Below are 6,000 nucleotides of genomic sequence, written 5' to 3' on the forward strand. Positions count from 1 at the left end.
GTTGAGATTAACACTCAAGGTTATGGTTTAGAGTCTCCAATGAATAGCATGTCATAAAACACTGTCCAGCATACCTTGTCCCCATACACGGCATTATATTGAAAATTCTGGCTGAGAAGGAAGAAAGCCACCTATTGGTCCACTAGCACCTCTGTAAGTATCAACTTTGTGTTCCTTGGAGATCTCCCCTGTACTAATGAGTACTGGACCAGCATTGTTAACGTCTGCCATCTGACAGTAATATTAGGCTTCCCATTGAACAGTTCTGTCAATGAAAAATATTAAGCTACTGTATCTATTACAGTATGTCAGCATAATTAATTTACTCATAGGGCCTTGCAAATGTATTCACCCCTTACCAATAATGACACATTTTGATGAATTACATGTAATTCATGTAAACAGTATTTTTCAAATGAAGATGTTTTTTTCTAAAAATGTGATTATCAAATTGAACACAACTACATATGAATCTGAAACTGTATACAAAGTGAAATTATTTAATTGCATAAGTGTCCAGCCTCATAGCAATGCTTACTGGAATCACGTTTTTCAGCAAATATTGCTGTCAATATTTCTGGAAAGATTTCTACCAGTTTTGCACAGAAGGATGGTGTATTTGTTTTAGCTGATGGATTACTCTCATTTAGTCTAACCAAAAAGTCTATTGGATTTATGTCAGGACATTGATGGAGCAAATTTTCCTCTAGGTTTCTATTTTTCCTCAATCCTGACAACCTTTCTAGTTTATGTTAATAAAACGCTTCCTCATAACATGCTACTAATACTATTGTGCTTCTCAGTTGGGATGATACTGACTAAGTGAAAGTACTGTGTTGTGCTTGCACCAGATGTAGTGCTATACATTTAAAGAAAGGTTTTCAATTTTTTCAAATTTTATCCTTAACTTTTAAGACACATACCTGCAGTATATCTCAGATTTAATCTGACACATTAACAAAAACAAATGCAATTAAACCACTGATTGCACACAGACACAAGATCATTACTAATTTTGCGACCTTTCAAGGTATGTTTTTGCACCTAAATTGATTTAGTGTTGACACAGCAAAGAGTCTGAATACTTCTGTAACTGAAAATGAAAATCTAGTTTTCCTCGAACTTTTTATAATTTATGTACGTAAATTAGAAAGGTACCTGTACCAATGTTTTTACTTTATTAATTGGGTGAACATTTGAAGGTTTTGTATAGAAAGTCATGTTTGAAAGTGTCATGATTGCATTTTTCTTGCAGCAACAATATGTGGAAACTTTGCAGGGGGTGAATAGTTTTGAATGACTGTATGTCATGTTTTTTTAAATAAAATGTCACAGTATCTGGTACATAAAAAAATATTTTATAATTTCATGGTAATTAGCATGTGTGCCAGATATAGGAGATATATTTCTTTTGAAGCTTTCTTTTTATTCTTTGGATTGTATTAGATGTTTTCTCAAGCATTAACAGTAAAGGATAAGAACAGAGAATATTTTATGGTGTATTCATTTTCAAATGGTTCTTGAGACTTGAGCTTTGAAATCAGATCAAGCATGCCTCCTACTGTATATTGGTATGAGGGTCAAAGAAATGGATTGGGATGTTGCTAACGGTAAAAGGTCAAACCGAGGTGACATATAATACTGAGATTAGAGAAGTCCCACATGGATTTGTGTTAAAGACTACTATTGTTGATCAGTGATTTTTAACAAACGGCTCAATAAATGTTTAAATTGGCAATCAAGGTTAAAACTGCTATGTAAAAATGTAAAATAATAATACTGTAGTGTGAATAAATCTAGTTGTGTATGTCAATGACAGACTTTACCTGTAAATGATTATGTAATGATCAGAAGTGCTTTTATTGTAACTAACCTTATCACTGCACATACATTTGTAGAAAAGGAGTTGCATTTCCTTTTTAAAGATTGAGTGCTAAGGACAATACTTTTCATATGCAATAAAAAGAAATGTAGGTTGCACTAACCAAAGAATAAAGGATGAAAGCAAGATCAGAATCAATTAGGAAACTATCCAGATGTGTTGGATGAATGTCAAATACCATAGCATTTCATCTGCATAGGCAGTAGAGGCTGTGAAATTCAATATATCTGTGTTTGCCAAAATAAGACCCAAGAGAGTATACATTTATTTTTTCAATATAATCCTGAAAGTTCATGTATAAGACCAAAAACAATTGAAAGCAAATATCCATGGGTCATGACTGCATTTTTAACAGAGAGCTTGTTTCAATAAAGTGCATAATATGCTGTGTTGAGAAATGCTTTAAGCCTTTGCTGTAAATCCTGGTTTTACCATTTTCTGATTTTTTTTTCTTGTCACAAAAGTATTAGTCACACAATAAAAAAAGGACAATAAAACTTAGAGATTTAGCTGAATGTCACATACAGATAAATGTATTTAAAATACTTGCTATTTCATCTCTTTTCAGTAATAAAAATTTGCATGTGAGCTTAGTTTCTCCTTTGTACTTCTTACAGTACATATCAGAGTGAGCATTATATGCTCATATCATGTATATGTGAATTTAGATTTCTGATGGTTATTTGCCTAAAGTGAGTAAGGGAATGGCTATAATAAGCAATTTTAGATTTCATGACATTAGTGCATAGGTTATCACAATATGCTGTATTGAGTTATCATGCTATCAATGTCCATTTACAAAAGCATTTAGAAAGCTTTTTCAATTTCCTTCTGGAAAAAATAAAATCACATCTTTAATAAAACTACCATGAAGCAACTTACATGTCAGTAGGAGTGCTGCTTCAGTGCCAATGCTGATGTGTGGCTTTTGTTTTATTTCTCTTTTTTGCTTTTTGGTTTATTTAATTAGCAGTTCTTCTCTTGCTTTTCCATTATTCACTTTAGTAGTCTGGTCAATTTGTAATGATGAAATGAGCCGGCGAATATGAAGGGTTAGAGTACTGTACTTAATACTTTAATTTTCCTGGTTGAGGAAATGACAGTGCTGGTCAGAGATAAATATGCATGGAGCTCTGTGTTCAGCCAGGAAGTGCATATGCTTAGAGAAGTGTGAGATTAGAATTTGACCTCCTCCTGAACTTATGTTTTACTAAACACCATTTATAAATTTCATACTGTACCTGGACACCACAATACAAATTCTGTATGTGCTTTCACACAACTTGGGATTAAAGCTAGTAAATATTTAATTTTGAGTTTAAAAAACAAAGTGAGAAAAAATTGAATTTGTGAGTAATATCAAGCTTATGTTATTGAAGGTGGCTGAAAAAATTTTAAATTGTGCATTAAAAAAGACCAGATTTAAATACTATTTTGTGATCATCTCTTCTGCTTCTGCAACAGTTATTTGGGTAATAGTAGTTTCTTTAAGTATCACTAAAGACTCATAGGACAAACAGGGAACTGGTGCACTTGAAAGGCCACACGTCGAAGCTTTTTTTCTGTGGATAGATTCTAGAGCCAATATTGCACAAGTTGGTTGCCACCATAGGCAGGATGAGAGCATTGGGGACCCTCAGCTCTGGGACTGGCAAGGGTTGAGAACAAGCAGCCTGCAGACTGATGATATTCGCTTGCAGGTCCTAAACTGGTATCCCAAAAGAATCCAGGCTGGTACTGTTCATTTTTTATAATTAATCATTTTTGGATGGGGAGCAGCAGCTCTTCTGTTAATGGCGGGCAGTGATAATTCCACAGCTTTCACCATATTTAAAAGGGTCTGGTGAAAGTGTGGCTAAGATGACATTCACACGTTAAATTCTGAAGATCCAAGTGGTAAACTTAATTCTTCTGAGTTATGCTACCTTTCACTGATGCTAAAGCCCCTCATATGCAGAGATCCTGTTAACTCCCTTTGAAAATGCAGGCATTCCAACACAAGTATAACAATTAAAGACATGTGCAACTACTTAAAATTTAGTCCTTCAGGTTTTCTGCAGGGTGTCCTCTAGTGTCATTCCTGTGGTCATTACACATTTTCTCTCAGGCACTCCGCCAAATATCCTTCTCAACTCAGACAAAATACAATAGGTTAATGTCTGCCTGTTTGCTTTTATTATATGAAAGCCTTCTTACTGTGTATGCAGAGAATTATTTCAATTTGTAGAGAAATGAGTCATGTGAAGTTCAGTGAAGGATTGAAAGAGGTTTATTTATAACAAAGGCCTCCCGGAGATCAGACTGACAGAGTAATCATCTACCTATCTGATCTGGTTGCTATTGTTCACAAGCATCCTTTTATACTTAGAACACCTCCTCTATGTACTGTACCTAACATGGTATTGGAGAAGCACATATTTTAGGATCAATATACTTGGGGTTAACCTTTGATCCTTCCTACAGCCCTCCATATATGGAACACAACAGTATGTTTGTTCAGGTTCTTTTGTTGTAACAACAGGTGTTTGTACACCATGTCCTTCACACAAGAAAGTCTTGCACATAGGGCAAATCTTACACACAGAAATCCTATAAAGAAATCAAAATACTACAAATTACTGAGCACATATAGGTCGTCAGTTTTAAGAAACATTGGAATGTTTGAATGTGTGGTATAGATTCTTAGACCTCACTCCTATGGTAAATAATAATATGCAAATATTAGTTTTTAAGGTTTATGTCTTATTTGTTTTTGCTATAGATATTTGTCTTTTAAGACAAAGTTTCACTTTTTTTCACTTTTTGGACCTGATATTTTGAGTTGTCAATACTTGTTCAGTATTTTTTAAAATAATATATTAGGTTCTCTTGTATTTTTTTTCTGTTCTAAACTCAGTTCCATTACCCTGTCTGTGGTAAATTCTGTCAATTTCAATTCTTCAGTTTTCACAATGTATTTTATTTTCCTTGTGCTTCAACAAAATGCCAAGATGCAGCTGTTGGGTAATAATGAACTTCTTAAGAATAAGTGATTTCCTCAGAATAATTTCTGTTTTTTCTAGCTGATGTGTTATATCTACATTGTGTTTCATGTGCCAGGTGTCTTGCCAGCATGGGAGGGAGTCTAAGACTTGTTCTTTGCTGATTTAATATGTCTGATACTCTAGTTTTCTGTTCTCGACAAATTTGAGAAGTTCATTCACTATACCTGAAGAAAGATTATGTAAATCACAGAAAGTCAGTGGGCCTAAAATGGATTCCTGTGGTGTTCCACTAATTACTTCAACCTAATCAGAACTGTATCCAGTTATTGTAACTTCCACTATTGCAATTTCTTTACTCTAATTGTATTTATGTCCCTAAATCTAATTTTTGAACCTCAAATTCAAGTTTTCAAGCTGAGAATGAACTTTTCATGTGGAGCTTTTTCAAAAGCTTTCTAAAATTTTGTGTTCAGAGAAATCTAGTAGGTCTCTTAAATTAGATATAAACTTTCTCAATCCTTGTTGACTTATTTTGTTAATGTCACTTTTACATTGGTCTTGTAATTTACCTTTTAATGCTTTTCTATGAAGATATTGCATGATTGCATAAATAGTCCATTTATACTGTGCCTTGCAAACGTACCTGTCAGTGAAAGCGTTAAGAGCACCTGGTTGGACCCTGTGCGGTGCTGAGACTGAAGGTTATTGTTACTTATTGGCATCCAAATCCCAAAGGCAAAAGGCAAAAGTCGTAGTCAAGGCGAAAGAACTAGGTCAGTAGCCAAAAGAGTCAGGTCGAGTGTATACAAATCCAAAACAAGAAGTCGAAGCAGGAGGAAACAAGGTTGGTAGCCAACAATCAGGTCGAGAGTAGTAGCGCACACCAGAGAAAACCAAGGGTAATTCTCAGTAGTGAGCAGGGACTGAGTGCAGTTAGAGGGTATAAATAGGCAAGAGCGTGAGGAATGACAATTGATTGATTAGTGCGCAGGTGTTGGCGGTGAGAGTTGCTCATAGGAATGCGGTTTGTGACAGTACCCCTTTCAAAGGTGTTCCATTCTGTTGAATTATAAACTGTTAACACGTTTTCTTAACGTGAATATTTTAATCACAAACGGAATGCTCGATGGGTAG

This window comes from Lepisosteus oculatus, chromosome 7, assembly GCF_040954835.1.
Source record: "Lepisosteus oculatus isolate fLepOcu1 chromosome 7, fLepOcu1.hap2, whole genome shotgun sequence".
Taxonomy (NCBI): Eukaryota; Metazoa; Chordata; class Actinopteri; order Semionotiformes; family Lepisosteidae; genus Lepisosteus; species Lepisosteus oculatus.